General features: G+C 44.6%; 1 protein-coding gene and 1 long non-coding RNA gene across 38 annotated transcripts in view; one reads left to right on the forward strand and one right to left on the reverse strand.

Annotated features, from left to right (window-relative positions):
• The window catches only part of bcas3 (BCAS3 microtubule associated cell migration factor), a 287913-nt gene that overhangs the window by 72250 nt on the left and 196959 nt on the right, over positions 1-18704 (reverse strand). The window lies entirely within an intron of this gene.
• On the forward strand, positions 7426-13571 carry LOC137840421 (uncharacterized). Its single transcript, XR_011087062.1, has 2 exons — positions 7426-10787; positions 10926-13571. It is a non-coding gene; the product is annotated as an uncharacterized lncRNA (long non-coding RNA).

Consider the following 18704-nt stretch of genomic DNA (forward strand, 5'->3'; position numbering starts at 1 on the left):
GTTGACTTACGTGCTGTATTTCTGTCTGTTGCAGAACCACACACACAGACACACACACACCCCACACACCCGTCACACGCTTCATACAATAATCACACACACAAGAATCACATTCACACACCCAAAGACTCAGCCATGTACACGACACACACCTGCTCTCACATCCTTATGACCAAACATGTGTATACCCTTTTGCCGGTTTGCCTGTATGCCCCTATGAGCCACAGTGCCTGTTACGTTTTTGCCAATAATTCAGTAAAGCAATCAAAACTGAACCACGTCTTCCCTCCTGTGTTTTGACCGACACCCGGGGGCGAAAAGAGCATAACCATCCGAGCCAGTCCTCAGGCTCCCCAACAATAGCGGTAGCAGTTTGCATTATTTTATTGCAATGTTTCTCCTTATTCAGATTTATTTCAAGACTACAGTTACAGTTAGACTTCACTTTGATGGTTAATGCAGTTATTGCAATTTGGTTGTTTTATCACAGTAGATTTGTTTATTTACATTTTAAAAACCCAGAAGCCATAACATGCTTTTTCTCTCGAATATATTGTTATAATCATTTGTTTCAGATGTACTGTAATTATTTTCTGTATAAAAAATAAATTTGGTGTTCAAAATGTCTTTTTTCAAACTTGTCTTGAAAAAGAGGGGGTCATCTTATACTCGGGCCAATACGGCATACTTTTTAAACAATCTAGAGTAAATGGGGCTTTTCCAGCAGCAATAATGGCCCATTGAGAGCAAACCATACAAGCCTCACCAGGCAAAGCACACTGCAACACTTCAGAACTATACCATTTTGACTGTATTTCCCTGAGAGTGCTTTGATTAGTCTTGTTACATATCATAGGGAAACACGTTTCTTCTGTTTGTAGTGAACATTTTGCCCTGAAATGGCTTACTCCTGGAGTACAAGTTGACAAACACAATGGTCAGTGTAATGGATTTATTTTGTAAACACCCATATACGTGTATAAATGGCAGTAGGGGGTGGACTTCCCTAAATATTGACCCTGTACTGAGCCTGTTGAAACACAGGAAGATTCCCAGGCCCCCGGCTGAGTAAAAGGATAGACATGGATACGCAAAATAAGTTGAAGACTTTGGTCGAATCTCAGAGGCTTTGTGATTTACAAGATGTCACTCTGTTCATTCGTTTCTCGAAGAAACGTTTGACTTATGTGTATTGTTACTGGGTGAGGGATCATACATGATATGATGCTATGTATTCAATTTCTTTTACTCCATATGTGGCAGACAACTCGTTAATCTTCCTGCAGTCCACTCCCACAATTAGATTGCAATATTATGAAACACTGAGAGTAAAAATATTTTAAAAAAAACAACAAAAAAACAATAGCCACACGCAAAACACACGCAAACACGCACACACACACGCACACACACGCACACACGCACGCACGCACGCACGCACGCACGCACGCACGCACGCACGCACGCACGCACGCACGCACGCACGCACGCACGCACGCACGCACGCACGCACACACACACACACACACACACACACACAGACACACACACACACTCAAAGCAATGATACTGGCTCATTAGCAGTTAAATACAGTGTTTTCCGGAGTATAATCCGCACCCGATCATAAACCGCGCCAACTAAAATTAGGGGAAAATCTTGTTTTGTTCACATTCAAGCCGCACCAGACTATAAGCCACAGGTGTTTTAATGTTTAATTACCATTTGTAAGAGAATAATATACACAAAGAAGATTGTCAGGAAAGACATGTTTCTTTGGGGATGTATACCTTTTATTAATATAACGCGAGCAACACACAACTAATAATAAACAAAACGGGACCACTGACCAGGGGTAATGTTGGCAATGTGATACGATCTACACGAACCAAATTCGACTTCTGAACCCGTCAGCGACTCTCTCAAAGATTGTCTGGTAACGTTGTGACGTATGTGCCTGCCATTTCCCCATTTTCTTATTGTCTGTACCCTTCGCTTGGCCAATTCCTGTGTGCGCTTTAGCATATTGACACGTTCATCCGTAGTTCGTCCGGAGATTTTGTAGCTAATAATTTCTCCTTAGAAGGTTAGTGCAAGAAGCGGCGAGGGTTGTCAGAACCCTTTTTTGTTGCGAACCCGGAAATTACCGTAATTGCCGAACTATAAACCGCACCGGATTATAAGCCGCACCAGCTAAAATTCAGGGATATTTCAGGTTTTTTTCTCACATAAGCCGCACTGGTCTATAAGCCGCACGTGCACACGAGTTTTTTACAAAGAAAGACAGTACATAGAAAGCCTTTTTAACGTTTTAATAACATACTTGAACATGTCTTTCTAAACATTGCCTGTGACGCAGCAGTAGTACCGCAGCAACGCGGAAGTGTGCACGCGAGTTATTAGCAAAGAAAGACTGGACACAGAAAGTTTTTTTAAAGCTTTAATAACATACCTTAACATTTCTTTCCAAACACTGCCTGTGACGCGGCAGTAATACCGCAGCAAAACGGAAGTAACACAGCAAAGTCACTGAGAAGCGACGATAACACAGCAGCAACACGGTAGCACAGCACTAACAGGGCTGGTTAAAAAAAACATACCAGTAAAAGTAAAAAAAGAGCCGTCTTCATCTTCCTCCTGTGCACTGAAACCATCGAAGTCTTCCTCCTTAGTGTCCGATTGGAATAGCGTTAGATATCCTTCGCCTCACACTTTCTCAGTCTCTCTTTCGTCGTCGGTTTTATGCATTTCTTCGAGTGTGAAAAGGGTCTGTTCATGCTAATCTTATTCATGCACGAAGCGCTAAATTACATTAAACTAGCGAGCGACACATATAGCTTAAAAGCGGCATCATATGCATTTCTTTTGTCCCCCATAATGACGGTTTGTGTATAAAAGCTTCCTGTCTTTGTGTGAATGCGGGTGTGTGCGTGATGCGCGAAATGTAAACACAAACTAGCACGTCTTCTTCAGCGCATTATCTCTTCTTCGCCTGTCTCGCTCTTGCTTCCTGCTAGAGTGCCCCCTGGAGGCCGGAGGCCGTAAAAATCCATAAGTACGCCGTGCCGCCGTTTAAGGTTCAAAGTAACCTTCTGAATAAAATGCATTAAACGTTCACATTCATTACAACTTGTTTTTGGTGAGCAAAATGTCAGAAGAATTGAATTTAAATGCTGATTGATTGGGTTTTAATACAATGCAGATGGACCAAACAGCGCCACTGCTTTGTGTAATCTCTGAGTGACATGGCAGAGTAAGAGAAAGGGTTTAGAGCACAGGTGTCAAACTCAAGGCCCGGGGGCCAGATACGGCCCGCCACATCATTCTATGTGGCCCGCGAAGACAAATTGTGCATCAAATTCATGTGTCATTACTAGAATTGCAAATTGTCTTCACTTTTAATAATATATATATTTTTAAATATTTGACCAGTTTTTACTTGTCTGATTTGAAAACAAATTATTTGTCAGTTTGTTTTGTAGCTTTTACTGTATATAATAGTGTTAAGAGTAAAAGTGATCAAGTCATCACAAAAATCACGAAAAAAATCGTATATAAGCCGCACCTGACTATAAGCCGCAGGGTCCAAAATTTTGGAAAAAAGTCGCGGCTTATAGTCCGGAAATTACGGTAAGCATACGGTATTTGATTCTCCCACTCCCCCCTCCCACTAGCCATCTCCCGCAGCCACCCGTCTCTCAAGCACCAACTTCTATCGCAAGTCGTCTTTCAAGGTAACTAAAATATTAATTTTACATTTTACATTAATTCTACTTGGAAAAACATCGCTTCTAACTTTTCGACCTACAAACGTGAGCACGGAAATAATTAAGTTCGTAAGTAGAAGTTTCACTGTGTTTTTCGGCATTCTTAAACCTGCTGTAATTCACTAATCAATTTGGAAAATGAACACATTTACACTGTCAAACGCACCTCTCGGATTAAGGTGCCCCAGGCTTCCCAGTAACGGGTTTATTTTAGCCGGGTTCGGAGATTCGTCCGTAATCTAACCACCCGAGTTAAATTAACTCCTCCGGAATCAATCTAATTTCTGTACGACGCCAATCCCTCTCAAGTCACCCGAAGCGCGTGCCGAGTAACTCAATTCGAGGCAGGACTTCGAAGTGACCGCATCGTATTGATGGCTCCCCGCTAATGTTTGAAGTTCTTATTCGTTACGGATATTTTTTAGATGTCTTTGTTAAGACCTCAGGGATTCGTTTGTATAGCGCACCCAAGCACTAGTTTTGCCGAAGTAAATGTTCATACGGGTCCGTTCCACTTGGTCGCTCATGCAGCGAGCCGACCAACTTTTTTATTCGAAAGAGAATCGAATTAATAAAAGTGTGACAATAATAGCATTTAAGAAGAAAATTAATGCCCTTTATATTATTAATTCTAACTTCGTATACGTAGATCTAGCACTTGACCGTCGGAGTTCTTCACCCCACTTAATTGCTTCGAAGAGAATAGCGACTTTCTTACCGAATAAAATTGTCGTGCTGTCTTTAGATTTGCCCAATAATTAATTTGGAAGGCAAGTCTATTTTTTGATCGTGTCCTATTTAACTTTTGACGCGGCCCGACAAAAGGGGAACTGGGCCGCGTCCGACGGACAATCGAAATACTTTTATCCTCCACCAACTTCACTGATTTATTTTAATCATCGTCGTTATGTTATTTAAAGGAAGTAAATTCTCAACCGAATTCACTTTCAACAAACTCAACTCTTCCGTTAAATATTTACGAAAGTTATTTAATTCTCTAACTTGCTCAGAGTTACTTTTTACACGGCCCGTCAAAAAAGGGGAACTGAGCCGCGCCCGACGGACAATTGAAATATTTTTATTCTCCTCCAACTCCACTGATCCATCTCAGCCGTCGTCGTTAATTTATTTAGAAGAAGTAAATTTCCAACAATTCACTTCTAACGAAATCCACTCCTCCTTTAAATATTTACGAAAGTTATTTAATTCTCTAGCTGGCTCAGAGTTACTTTTTACACGGCCCGTCAAAAAAGGGGAACTGAGCCGCGCCCGACGAAAAGGGGAAGCGGGCCTGAGCCTTTCAAATAGTCAAACAACTTTCCGTTCTACACAAAACCAATAATCTGATTTAAACACTTCCTTTAATTTTATTCAGACGAAACAACTTTCGAACAGATCGAAATTCACTCGTGGCTCAAATAACTACGGAAGTTATTTAAGTCTCTAACTTGTTCGGAGTTCCTTTTTACGCGGCCCGTCAAAAAGGGGAAGCGGGCCTGAGCCTTCGGTTGCATATTTAGTACAAATCCGCGCACAACGAAGTAAGTAATATACAAAACACATTTATTAAAGAAACATGAAATAGATTTACAAATCTCAATTACTCCAGAAACTGAACAATTTCACTCACTGATACCCGTGTTAATAAAATCATTCAATCCCAGAACAATTCGATTGCAAAACACAGTTCATAAAAAAGGGAAGAGGTAAATACCAGTTGCGTGCTATTTTTGGTGGAAGCAAAGTCGAGTGATCAGTTCGATCTTGCTTCTAAAATCCAAATTAGAGAAACAGGCTGGCCACGAGGAAGCCGGCGGCCCGATGACTATTCCCCCCTCTCGCTAAAATACATAAAAACGGTCATCCTCACCAATTTCTCGTTTAAAGTTGTCCAGTCCAATTTTTAGGAGTAAATCCAAGTTAATTTCAGTCCAGTGATCCTGCGTCTCACACAAAAATCTTTGGGACTTTGGAAAAAATCTTGAAACTCCTCCGGGCCTCTTCACGTATCAGAGCTCTTTTGGGGGGAAAGCCTTGAAGCTTCTCCAGCAGGACCTTTTATAGACCTCTCCGTCTCCCCCCCTCCCCTTTCTTTTCTCCTGTACTTTCCCTATAGGGTAAGACTGCCCAGTTTTCTCACGCGTATAGAAGGGACTGTCCAGCTTTCTCACGCGTATAGAAGGGACTGTCCAGCTTTCTCACGCCTATAGAGGGACTGGCCTTTAGCAGCTGTTTCCGCCCTGACCACGCAGTACTTTCCACCAAATGCACAGCTAGTGGCAAAACCTTTCACTTCCCCTTTTCACCTTTGACCTACTTTCTGTTACATGACTTGTTTTCACCTTTGACCTACTTTCTGTTACATGACTTGTTTTCACCTTTGACCTACTTTCTGTTACATGACTTGTTTTCACCTTTGACCTACTTTCTGTTACATGACTTGTTTTCACCTTTGACCTACTTTCTGTTACATGACTTGTTTTCACCTTTGACCTACTTTCTGTTACATGAATTGATCGAATTGACAAATAATATTGCTTAAAGCGGTTACAGAGTACATTTTTAGCCAAGCAAAAAATCAAAAATAAAAAACACATAATAAAAATTTCATTTGTGCCTCCATGCGTGACTTACACTCTGACACCGTGTTCCTCTTTTCTATTTTAACTGGTCTAGCTTATCCTGGCCTCTCTTTTGGTCTCATGTTTTGGTCTGGCGCCATCTTTTGGACAAATTTGGAAATATCAGCTCTGTCAATTTATCCCTGTGAACAATCCATATTCTACCATTTGGACCATCTCTATCTCCATGTTACATGACACCCCCTCCTTGGATTGAAAAACAGGTATAAATTTTCTCTGCTCACTCCCTCCCCCGTTACGAGCTAGGCAGTCATGTCGTCGTCTCCGTCTGAGATATTCACAACCTCAGCGGTTGTTGAAGTAGGGCAGGCCGCTGCCATGTCTCCTTGTCGGGCGATCTCTGCGAGGGCGTTGATCAGGCGCGACAACCGACTAGCAGCGTTGTCGTCGTCAGCGTGGTTCTCCACGGCGAGGGCTCTCAGCTCCGGTGTTGAACGCCCCGTGGCCACACTCTCGACATCTGCCTCCTCATTTTCAGCCTCGCTCCCGCGTCCTCCGTCTCGAGCCTCATCGTCGTCCTCAGACTCAGAAGGAGCTGCATCCACATCCAGCGGGCTTATCAGCCGTACGGGGCTGGTGGGCGAGTCGAGGGGAGGACCATCATTGTAGCCAGGCCCTCCATACGTACGGCTGCCGTCTGGATCCCGACGCCCCATGCAACCCTCGCATGGCTCTCTGCACCGGACGTAAGACCCATCCAGGGTCCAATGTCCAACACACCGTCCTCCTCATTTGGACATGATAAGTTTCCCTCCTGGACTTTTGCTTCTGGCAGGAGTGAAGTGGGTTGACTTTCCACTCGGACTTCTGGTTCTGGCGGGAGAAAAGTTGTTTGAATTTCCACTTGGGCTCCTGCTTCTGGCGGGAGTGAAGTGGTTGAATTTTCCTCCGTCACCACCGATTGGAACATGCTTCCTCCAGCTGGACATCCCTGTGCCAACTCCTGGCTGGGACCTTTATCCCATTCTCTTGCTTCCGACCGGTCAAGGTCATCTGTCTCCTTGGCCTTTTCTTGAGGTTCTATCGCCGCTACCGTGCCGTGCTCCTTTCTTGTTTGTATTTGTTCACTAAGAACATTCCGCATCTGGGACCCGGCGTTTCTTATGGCTACAACTTGGCTAAGCCTTTTGGCCTCCAATTTGATTCCCAGTGAATATATTCCTTCGTAAGGAATGATGGCCATTTTCACTGTAATCCTTACCAGTGCTGCTTCACCCTCATTCACTATAAGGACTGATCCAACTTTATTCCCAGGGGCAAAACAGTATATTCCTTTTTTTGTCACATACTGGAAGTCCTTGTTACACATGTCCAAAATACTTCGATAGCAGTACATGTTGCTCACAGTCGGGCTTGTTTCCGCAGGGGCTGCCTCCACTTTGACCAATGGTGCGTCCTTGCACGCCAACAACTGGGCTACAGCCCGAGCCCAAGTCATGGGCCTCCAGGGTCCCTCAAGCAGGTCCCCAAGGACTGCGGTTCCTCCTGCGGAAAGAACCGACTCACGAGCAAACAAGGCCATTTCGTCGGCCTCTTCTGTATAACTGTCGGGGGCAGGCCGGCCGACTGGCCTTGGCCAAGGCCAACAATGGCCCAAGGCCAGATAAAGGTTCTTCATGGCCTGATTATTATCATATGCCGGCCAAGATGCTCCTCCCAACACTGGATAGAGGGTCGCCAGGGGGGTCATTGCCCTGGTAATTTGCCATCCCTCTGCTTCTCCAACTTTCAATAATTTTCCTCTTGCCATGCGATCTAAACACATGAGGCAATATTTCAGCTCATCGCCGTCCCAAACACACGTGCACGAGCTAATTTGTCGAGCCCGTACATCCGTAGTTGGTCCGATCTCCCACTGTGAAAAGAACACCATTCGTGCCAAGATGGTAATTCGACACTGGTGGCATACCATGGCATCTAATACTTTGACTGGAAGCTTGTCCTCATTTCTCTGGGCAAATTCCAGCTCTCTTACTTCGGTGGTCAGTACAGGTGGCATCATGAAGCCTACTCCCGACCACATAGTAGGCAACAGGTTGGGTGTCAAACAAATGACACAAGCTTCGTTGACCCATGTCCAGTGAAAATGTTCTGGTCCACCGGGTGTGCAACCCCGCTTGGCCAATCTCACCAGATTTAGGGCCCTTCCGGTCTGGATCCCATTTGGTGTTCTTCTTACGATGACCGCACCTTTGTGTGCGGCCATGCGCACGAAGGCTGGGATTGTTCCGTGGTCCGTTGCCATATGTTATTTAAATTACTTCTTGGCTTGACTCGGGTCAGCCGATAACGGCTTCAGCTGTTCAACTCCTTGGATACCTTTCTTCTTTAGTCGTACTGTGTTTCTATCCAAAACTTCACTAACTATGTCCGAGCAGTCGTACTTGGCCTTCACTGCCGTGTTGCTGTTCAGGTCCCTCGACTTGATCCACAACTTCTGTCCAACGCTGATCCGACACTTCTCTTTATTCTGGGACAGCCGTCTTGGGTTCTGCCCACTTCTTGTGACACAAAGAGTCGTTGGTTCAGTTATTCGGACGGGGAGGGCCGGCTGCTTCTGCTCCTCCCGTTTAGGTCTGCAACCAAATCAAGCAATTTAGTACTCCACTCTTTTGGGATTCCTAGCCACATGCACCCATCTTCTAGTGTCTTGATCACACTGTTTGCATTGGCTTTTCTCACTGCTTTCAGCCCGACGTGTCCTGACATCGAGTCAACCAGCACAACAAGGTATTTCCCACCCTTTGCGCCACTTATTCCCATGGGGCCAGCTACGTCCATACAAACCGAGCCCCACGGCACAGTACTCCTAATCTTCAATCCATCCGTGCGTCGTCCTCTTCGCCCTGCGTTGTTTTTGTTGCACGGATTACAATCCCGCAGGACCGCACGAATCGTCCGGTCAGGGACCCAGAGTTCCAGCATCTCTAACTTTTTTTCGCGTAGGCAGTGGACCCGCGTGGCCTAGTGCTTCATGCACTGCCGACACGACTTGCCTCACGCTCTCATCTGGGACCACTTTTCCGCGAGGGGTCTTGTCCCATTTTTCTGCTCCTACAACTTTTATTCTTCTTTTCTGGACGTATCAATCAACTTCGTTATTACCTCCCCAATAAGCTCCTTCTTTCACATGAGATTTCTGGTGAACCACATCCAGACTCAAATTTAGCCGTAACTCGGCTATCTTTTTCCACACTTCATAGTGGGCCACTAGTTTTCCTTTCGCGCCCTCGAAGCCATTCTCTTCCCAAATGGCTAGATCGAATTTGAGAGCTTGCTCACAATAATGACTATCAGTTATAAGTCTTACGCGTCCAGCGTGATTTTTTTTTTTTTCTAACAGTCCTTCCAACACTGCCGTGGCCTCTCCTGTTTGCGCGCTGCCGGGTGTCTTTCCTTTGCGGCGGCAACGCTCCACTCCATTTTGCTTCAGAACAAAACCCCAGTGGGCATTCTGCTCTCCTTCCTTTTTTGACCCATCGGTGTAAAGAGTCCATTCATAGGGCTTCTCTTCATCCGCGTTGAGAGGCATCCTGCCTCTATCGACGGGTTTGATCCCACTATGTACTCAGTCCATTTCTGAGGCCACTTCTCTAAGCCTCCTCCATACAATATTACACATGCTGGTTCTTCATGTCGTCTTGGAGAGTCTGGATTAGACCCCTCCTTTCCGGTTCCTTTCATAGGATTTCCAGGTTCGGGATCCAATCTCCTTCCACCGCTAGCCATCCTTTCAATGAGTAGCAGTTTCTCTAGTTGTAGGGTCGAGCTGTCTCCTTTCGAAGCCTTTCCGTGCGCATTCGGAACAGGGTCGATTCAGCTCTTAGTTACTCAGCGGCGCCCTTTGCGTCGCCTCTACTCAGAACACCAATATGAGAACTTTTGCCTCGCTTATTGATGCTCTCAACGGTGGGATGCACTTCTTTTTCTTTTTCCCTTTTCCCCACCAGGTTTTCTACTGACAGGAAATTCTAACAAGGGTACATTCAATTGCAAATTCTAATTCAAACGTTATTGTAGCGAACAGGTAATGACGACTAATCATCAGCCCGAAGCCACTCAGCCTTTCAATTCTTGGGAACCTGTAAGTCACAGAAGGTCTCCAACAGTTAAGAATCATGTACCATACAAGCCTTAGAAGAATTATCTTGGCTGTTTTTCTTCTGCCTGGAGAGTAAGTATAGTTACTACTCCTGGTCAGCCTTTACTGTAGTCTTCAACAGCAGGAAAAAAAAAAAAAAAAAAAAAAAAAAAAAAAAAAAAAAAAAAAAAAAAAAGAGAAAAGGGCGGAAAAAAGAAAAATCCTTTTGTGAGTTCAGCGGACAAAAATCTGTAATCCTCTGATGCGTCCGGGAACAAAAATCCTTGTAATCCACACAGGTGTCCAAAAACAAAAAAAATTTGTAATCGACACAAGTGTCCGGGTACAAAAATGTTGTAATCCACACAGGTGTCCAAAAACAAAAAATTTGTAATCGACACAAGTGTCCGGGAACAAAAATGTTGTAATCCACACAGGTGTCCAAAAACAAAAAAATTTGTAATCGACACAAGTGTCCGGGAACAAAAATGTTGTAATCCACACAGGTGTCCAAAAACAAAAAAATTTTGTAATCGACACAAGTGTCCGGGAACAAAAAAAAATTGTGGTCCACACAGGTGTCCAGGAAAAAAAAAAAAAATTTTGTAAGGGAGAAATGAAGGTTTATTATAAAGTTAAATTGAGAAAGAAAAAGGAAAAGGAAGAGGGGAGACAAGTCTTCTCTTTTTATCTTTCAAAATAAAAAGGCCTCTCTTCAGACGGTCTCCTAATTGGTTGCCTTCTCTTTGGCCTTGGCTTTGGCATGAAATCTAAAACATTTGCAGGCTCCTCATCGACTGGTTCATCTTCTGTATTTATACCCAATATCCGTGCCCATGTACCGGCCCCTCTTTCTCTTGCAAGTTCTGCCGCATACTCTGCGTACACTACAAACATTACTTTCAGCACCCCATACAAGTACAAGCTGTGAAGGATCTCCTCCTTACTCATGCTTAAAGTAATGTGCTGAGGGGCAACGGTCACCGTTTACTATGACACAATACAGTTCTAATCCTCCCGTGCTAATAAGGTTCTTTTCTAGGAAACTCTATTCCTTAAAGAGACTGTACTTATGTCACTCAAGGCCGTTCTGACATTTATTTGTATCAGTGAGCGGAATTAGGACAGTTTCTGGGAAGAAAAAACTGAAAAACTCCACACAGGTTCGTTTTGGAGCTGTGAGCAAAACAAAAAAACAAATGTTCTTCTATTGTCTCATTTGTATTTTTTTTTTTTCTAAACTTTTACTCACAGCCCCACGTTGGGCGCCAAAATGTCAAACGCACCTCTCGGATTAAGGTGCCCCAGGCTTCCCAGTAACGGGTTTATTTTAGCCGGGTTCGGAGATTCGTCCGTAATCTAACCACCCGAGTTAAATTAACTCCTCCGGAATCAATCTAATTTCTGTACGACGCCAATCCCTCTCAAGTCACCCGAAGCGCGTGCCGAGTAACTCAATTCGAGGCAGGACTTCGAAGTGACCGCATCGTATTGATGGCTCCCCGCTAATGTTTGAAGTTCTTATTCGTTACGGATATTTTTTAGATGTCTTTGTTAAGACCTCAGGGATTCGTTTGTATAGCGCACCCAAGCACTAGTTTTGCCGAAGTAAATGTTCATACGGGTCCGTTCCACTTGGTCGCTCATGCAGCGAGCCGACCAACTTTTTTATTCGAAAGAGAATCGAATTAATAAAAGTGTGACAATAATAGCATTTAAGAAGAAAATTAATGCCCTTTATATTATTAATTCTAACTTCGTATACGTAGATCTAGCACTTGACCGTCGGAGTTCTTCACCCCACTTAATTGCTTCGAAGAGAATAGCGACTTTCTTACCGAATAAAATTGTCGTGCTGTCTTTAGATTTGCCCAATAATTAATTTGGAAGGCAAGTCTATTTTTTGATCGTGTCCTATTTAACTTTTGACGCGGCCCGACAAAAGGGGAACTGGGCCGCGTCCGACGGACAATCGAAATACTTTTATCCTCCACCAACTTCACTGATTTATTTTAATCATCGTCGTTATGTTATTTAAAGGAAGTAAATTCTCAACCGAATTCACTTTCAACAAACTCAACTCTTCCGTTAAATATTTACGAAAGTTATTTAATTCTCTAACTTGCTCAGAGTTACTTTTTACACGGCCCGTCAAAAAAGGGGAACTGAGCCGCGCCCGACGGACAATTGAAATATTTTTATTCTCCTCCAACTCCACTGATCCATCTCAGCCGTCGTCGTTAATTTATTTAGAAGAAGTAAATTTCCAACAATTCACTTCTAACGAAATCCACTCCTCCTTTAAATATTTACGAAAGTTATTTAATTCTCTAGCTGGCTCAGAGTTACTTTTTACACGGCCCGTCAAAAAAGGGGAACTGAGCCGCGCCCGACGAAAAGGGGAAGCGGGCCTGAGCCTTTCAAATAGTCAAACAACTTTCCGTTCTACACAAAACCAATAATCTGATTTAAACACTTCCTTTAATTTTATTCAGACGAAACAACTTTCGAACAGATCGAAATTCACTCGTGGCTCAAATAACTACGGAAGTTATTTAAGTCTCTAACTTGTTCGGAGTTCCTTTTTACGCGGCCCGTCAAAAAGGGGAAGCGGGCCTGAGCCTTCGGTTGCATATTTAGTACAAATCCGCGCACAACGAAGTAAGTAATATACAAAACACATTTATTAAAGAAACATGAAATAGATTTACAAATCTCAATTACTCCAGAAACTGAACAATTTCACTCACTGATACCCGTGTTAATAAAATCATTCAATCCCAGAACAATTCGATTGCAAAACACAGTTCATAAAAAAGGGAAGAGGTAAATACCAGTTGCGTGCTATTTTTGGTGGAAGCAAAGTCGAGTGATCAGTTCGATCTTGCTTCTAAAATCCAAATTAGAGAAACAGGCTGGCCACGAGGAAGCCGGCGGCCCGATGACTATTCCCCCCTCTCGCTAAAATACATAAAAACGGTCATCCTCACCAATTTCTCGTTTAAAGTTGTCCAGTCCAATTTTTAGGAGTAAATCCAAGTTAATTTCAGTCCAGTGATCCTGCGTCTCACACAAAAATCTTTGGGACTTTGGAAAAAATCTTGAAACTCCTCCGGGCCTCTTCACGTATCAGAGCTCTTTTGGGGGGAAAGCCTTGAAGCTTCTCCAGCAGGACCTTTTATAGACCTCTCCGTCTCCCCCCCTCCCCTTTCTTTTCTCCTGTACTTTCCCTATAGGGTAAGACTGCCCAGTTTTCTCACGCGTATAGAAGGGACTGTCCAGCTTTCTCACGCGTATAGAAGGGACTGTCCAGCTTTCTCACGCCTATAGAGGGACTGGCCTTTAGCAGCTGTTTCCGCCCTGACCACGCAGTACTTTCCACCAAATGCACAGCTAGTGGCAAAACCTTTCACTTCCCCTTTTCACCTTTGACCTACTTTCTGTTACATGACTTGTTTTCACCTTTGACCTACTTTCTGTTACATGACTTGTTTTCACCTTTGACCTACTTTCTGTTACATGACTTGTTTTCACCTTTGACCTACTTTCTGTTACATGACTTGTTTTCACCTTTGACCTACTTTCTGTTACATGACTTGTTTTCACCTTTGACCTACTTTCTGTTACATGAATTGATCGAATTGACAAATAATATTGCTTAAAGCGGTTACAGAGTACATTTTTAGCCAAGCAAAAAATCAAAAATAAAAAACACATAATAAAAATTTCATTTGTGCCTCCATGCGTGACTTACACTCTGACACCGTGTTCCTCTTTTCTATTTTAACTGGTCTAGCTTATCCTGGCCTCTCTTTTGGTCTCATGTTTTGGTCTGGCGCCATCTTTTGGACAAATTTGGAAATATCAGCTCTGTCAATTTATCCCTGTGAACAATCCATATTCTACCATTTGGACCATCTCTATCTCCATGTTACATGACAACACGTTCTCTAAACGAGTGTAGTTCTCAAGATCGGTCTTGGTCTCGAGACTGGTCTTGAGACCACTTTTTAAAAGTCTCGGTCTGGTCTCAGAATTAAAGGCATTTTTACTTGGTCTTGTCTTGGTCTCAGACAGGGTGGACTCTGGATTTTTGATCAAGCCAGCACAATTGTGATCAGTGAGAAGCGTGAACAGGGTAGCGTGGCTGGTTGCCAGTCAATCACGGGGCAATATAGTTTGTTGGTTTTGCTTGCTCATGTTCTCCAAAGGTTTCATTGCTCGCATTGAGTACACCAATAAATAACACAAATGTAGTTCGGTATAGGTCACATTTTTATTGTATTGTTTAGATTTTTGCATGATGTGCTGGGTCGGAACATGGGTCATTAAGACCGAAAAGGAATCGTGACTATGACTGTGTGCATTAGTGAGAGATAGAGGGAGAGAGGGAAGAAGGCTAGTAGGTTAAAAAAGGGTGTAGTCGAGGTTGATGACACCACTCCAAAAGACTAACAGTTCACACATTCATCTTTTAAACTGTCTCTTTTAATAGCAGCACAGCCTAAGCCATTGAAAACAAGTGAAGTGAGGTGAGTTGCAAAAAGGTTTTTGTCTTTTTGCCATGTGCTGCACCAGCCTTAAAGCCCCTTTGCAGTCAAGGTCTCTGGGGCTCTGTAATGCAATTGCTCTAGTACTTGTTTAACTGTTATACATACAGTATATGTATTAGAGTAATCACAGAGCACAGCTACATCAGGTTAAAAGGTCTCATTCATCCTCTCTGTTGTCACACACCTGCATTTGTGTTAAAATGTATGCAGCTGGATTTGAGCAGGAATGTGTTTTGTGTGTGGCAATCTTTCTATTGGATTTTCATTTGTTTTAACATCATTCCTGTGTGCAGATGGAATGAGTGTCCAATTGTTTGTCTGCTTGCAAAATCCCCAATTTGACAAGCAGATATTTTGGCATGTTAAAGTTGTCCTCATGGAAATTGTATACAAGGTGATTTGCTCATAAATACATCAATGGCCATTGCAACTAACTAACGCAAAGATCAACTTCCAGCTTATGGTGCAACAGTGAACACTTTGACAATGTATTTTGTGACCTGTGAGTTTTCACCAACAGCTGTGTTCAGCTAGGTCTAATACTGTAAAATTTTGTAAACACGACACATTAATGGATTTTAAAGAACAGAGGCTTGCCGACATTTTGCTAACTCCTTGACCTCTTAGCATATAGACAGATAATAAAAGCTGAGATCGTGTTGGGTGGGAGCATAACATTGTACAAAGGATGGGAGCATGAGTGTACATTTGGTGCAGAATGTAGGTTAAGCAGCTGGTGTGTATTTCTGCTTTCCTGCCAAAATGATGTGCTCATACAGGTGTAACTGCAGTTGTTGAATCTCTTTCTTTTTGTTACATACACTCAGTCAAGGTTTGGATGACTTGGGTGCCAGAGTAAGAGGTGACCTGGTGAGCAGATGGAAATATCTGTTTCATTTCTTTCAAGTTCTTTCATACTTGTGATATTATACATAACATGGATGCCAAATGCTATAAACTAGATGCTATCAATTCAGGACTTATGTATTATACAATGAATTAATTTGCAGAGACTTTCTTCCCTGCCTGCGTGGAGCGTGTTAGGGTTTTCCAGGTTATCTTGATCCTATGATTATGTTAGAATGTAACCTGTAATAATTAAACTCACCTGTCCTGTCTTAACAAAAGTAGTAGAACAAAGTGCTAAGATATTTTGAACTGATTGACTAGCTGCAGAGGAAGCAATCAAAGTTGTTCTGTTTCCCACAACATCGTAAAACACCCCCTGCTCTGATCTTACCAGAGGCCGGGGGTTCACCAAACCTGTCCACTCCCACCCCCACTCTGTTCCTCCTAATAAATATGCCCTTGCAGGAAGGAGACCTTTCAGACTTCATTCGATAATCGCTGTTCAGACAGCGACGAATGGACTCTCCACCTGCAGGTGTCTAAAAGAACTTGCTTGTCTTCTGTTTGGTTCTTGCAAAATAAGTTGGAGTGAGCAAATCTCTAACAGAGCGCGTCTTGGGCTTTCAGTGAAATGTAGTACCGTATTTTTCGGACCCCCATTGAGCTGTTGTGGGAGCAGCTTGACCGTATGGTACGCAAGAAGTGCCCATCCAACCAATCCAACTTGTGGGAGCTGCTTCTGGAAGCGTGGGGTGCAATTTCTCCAGATTACCTCAACAAATTAACAGCTAGAATGCCAAAGATCTGCAATGCCGTAATTGCTGCAAATGGAGGATTCTTTGACGAAAGCAAAGTTTGATGTAAAAAAAATCTTATTTCAAATCCAAATCGTTATTTCTAACCTTGTCAATGTCTTGACTCTATTTTCTATTCATTTCACAACGTTTGGTGGTGAATAAGTGTGACTTTTCATGGAAAACACAAAATTGTTTGCGTGACCCCAAACTTTTGAACGGTAGTGTATATATATACGTATACAGTATATATATATATATATATATATATCCATCCATCCATCCATCTTCTTCCGCTTATCCGGGGTCGGGTCGCAGGGGCAGCAGCTTTAGGAGGGACTCCCAGACTTCCCTCTCCCCAGCCACTTCATCCAGCTCATCCCGGGGGATCCCAAGGCGTTCCCAGGCCAGCTGAGAGACATAGTCTCTCCAGCGCGTCCTGGGTCGTCCCCGGGGTCTCCTACCGGTGGGACATGGCCGGAACACCTCCCCAGGGAGGTGTCCAGGAGGCATCCTGATAAGATGCCCGAGCCACCTCATCTGGCTTCTCTCAACGTGGAGGAGTAGCGACTCTACTCCGAGTCTCTCCCGGATGACCGAGCTTCTCACCCTATCTCTAAGGGAGAGCCCGGACATCCTGCGGAGAAAACTCATTTCGGCCGCTTGTATCCGAGATCTCGTTCTTTCGGTCACGACCCATAGCTCGTGACCATAGGTGAGGGTAGGAGCGTAAATCGACCGGTAAATTGAGAGCTTTGCCTTTTGGCTCAGCTCTCTCTTCACCACAACGGACCGGTACAGGGTCCGCATTACTGCCGACGCTGCACCGATCCGCCTGTCGATCTCACGCTCCATCCTCCCCTCACTCGTGAACAAGACTCCAAGATACTTGAACTCCTCCACTTGGGGCAGGATCTCATCCCCGATCCGGAGAGGGCATTCCACCCTTTTCCGATCGAGGACCATGGACTCGGATTTGGAGGTGCTGACCCTCATCCCGACCGCTTCACACTCGGCTGCGAACCGTTCCAGCGAGAGCTGGAGATCACGGCCTGAAGAAGCCAACAGCACCACGTCATCTGCAAAAAGCAGGGACGCGATGCTGAGGTCCCCAAACCGGACCCCCTCAACGCCTCGGCTGCGCCTAGAAATTCTGTCCATAAAAATTATGAACAGAATCGGTGACAAAGGGCAGCCTTGGCGGAGTCCAACCCTCACTAGGAACGAATCCGACTTACTGCCGGAAATGCGGACCAGACTCTGGCATCGGTGATACAGGGACCGAACCGCCCTTATCAGTTGGCTCGGCACCCCGTACTCCCGAAGCACCCTCCACAGAACCTCCCGAGGGACACGGTCGAACGCCTTCTCCAAGTCCACAAAACACATGTGGACTGGTTGGGCGAACTCCCATGCACCCTCGAGGATCCTGCCGAGGGTGTAGAGCTGGTCCACTGTTCCACGGCCAGGACGAAAGCCACACTGCTCCTCCTGAATCCGAGGTTCGACCTCCCGACGGACCCTCCTCTCCAGCACCCCTGACTAGACCTTACCAGGGAGGCTGAGGAGTGTGATTCCCCTGTAATTGGAACACACCCTCCGGTCCCCCTTCTTAAAGAGGGGAACCACCACCCCAGTCTGCCAATCCAGAGGCACTGTCCCCGATGTCCACGCAACGTTGTAGAGGCGTGTCAGCCATGACAGCCCCACAACATCCAGAGCCTTTAGGAACTCTGGGCGGATCTCATCCACCCCCGGGGCCTTGCCACCGAGGAGTTTTTTAACTACCTCAGTGACTTCGACCCCAGAGATTGGAGAATCCGCCTCAGAGTCTCCAGGCCCTGCTTCCTCAATGGAAGGCGTGTAGGTGGAATTGAGGAGGTCTTCGAAGTATTCTCCCCACCGACTCACGACGTCCCGAGTCGAGGTCAGCACCACGCCATCCCCACTGTAAACAGTGTTGACGTTGCACTGCTTCCCCCTCCTGAGACGCCGGATGGCGGACCAGAATTTCCTCGAA

The sequence above is a fragment of the Syngnathus scovelli genome, chromosome 7 (assembly GCF_024217435.2).
Source record: "Syngnathus scovelli strain Florida chromosome 7, RoL_Ssco_1.2, whole genome shotgun sequence".
NCBI lineage: Eukaryota > Metazoa > Chordata > Actinopteri > Syngnathiformes > Syngnathidae > Syngnathus > Syngnathus scovelli.